The following is a 958-nucleotide window of genomic DNA, read 5'->3' on the forward strand; positions in this document are numbered from 1 at the left end:
GGAGGGGGGGCGAGCCTTTAAATGTCATCATCATCCTCCTTTTCCTCGGGAAAAACACCCCCGTCCTCCCCCCTCGCCTCCCCGGGGGAGCGGGGCCGGGGCCAGACCGGTCGCCCCCCCCGTCCCCGTCCCCCTCCGGGGTCACCGGGGGCTTCCCCCCGTCCCCCCCTCTAAGCCCAGCCCGGCCCCATGGGGGGGAGCAGCCCGGGGGTCCCCCGACGGATCCCCTGCTCCCTCCTGCCCTGAAGTGGGGGTGTGCCCCAAGGGAACCCTCTTCCCTGCCTACAGGTGTAATTATTCATTAGGGGTTGTTAATGGGCGAGATGAGTATCTGGGGTGTCACAGCCCAGCTACTCAAGCGTGTCTTAAACCCCAGCCCCAAACGCAGAGCTGTCTTTCTTAAAGACTTGCCTTTTTTTATAACCTCTCGGGTTAAAACACCTAATGTTTTCACGCACAGACCCCACAACAAAAAAAAAAGGGAAATTCCCATATTGAGGTGCTTAAAACCGAATAAGACAGCCTGCCTCCTCCCCATTCATTTAATTCGGGATCCTCGGCGCTGGAAAATAAAATCCGACCCGATGTGGCCAGAAATAGGCCTGTAAAGTTGAAAAAATGTAAAAATTGATCCCCGGCCAGGCCCAACCGAACCTGCCTCAGGTCGGGCTGGTCAGTTATTGAGGGTGTTAGAGCGGCAGTGGCCATCTTACCTCCTGCCCCCTCCATCCCCCCCCGGCTCCCCTCACTTCAGCAGTTGAATGAAATGGACTTAAATGCACTTTTTACATTCCCTGTTGGGTATCGTCTCTTCCTGGGGGAGGTTTTCTGTGGTTCAGCACCCCTTGCTTGCTCTGCTCCCTTCTTTTAGGTCTCGCTGCGTTTCATTTCTGTGGCAGATCGTGGTCTCTGGTGGTTGCCAACCTGTTCTGTGGCAGCAGAATCTCTTACCTTCTCC

The sequence above is a fragment of the Calidris pugnax genome, unplaced genomic scaffold (genome assembly GCF_001431845.1).
Source record: "Calidris pugnax isolate Ruff unplaced genomic scaffold, ASM143184v1 scaffold76, whole genome shotgun sequence".
In the NCBI taxonomy this organism is placed as follows: domain Eukaryota; kingdom Metazoa; phylum Chordata; class Aves; order Charadriiformes; family Scolopacidae; genus Calidris; species Calidris pugnax.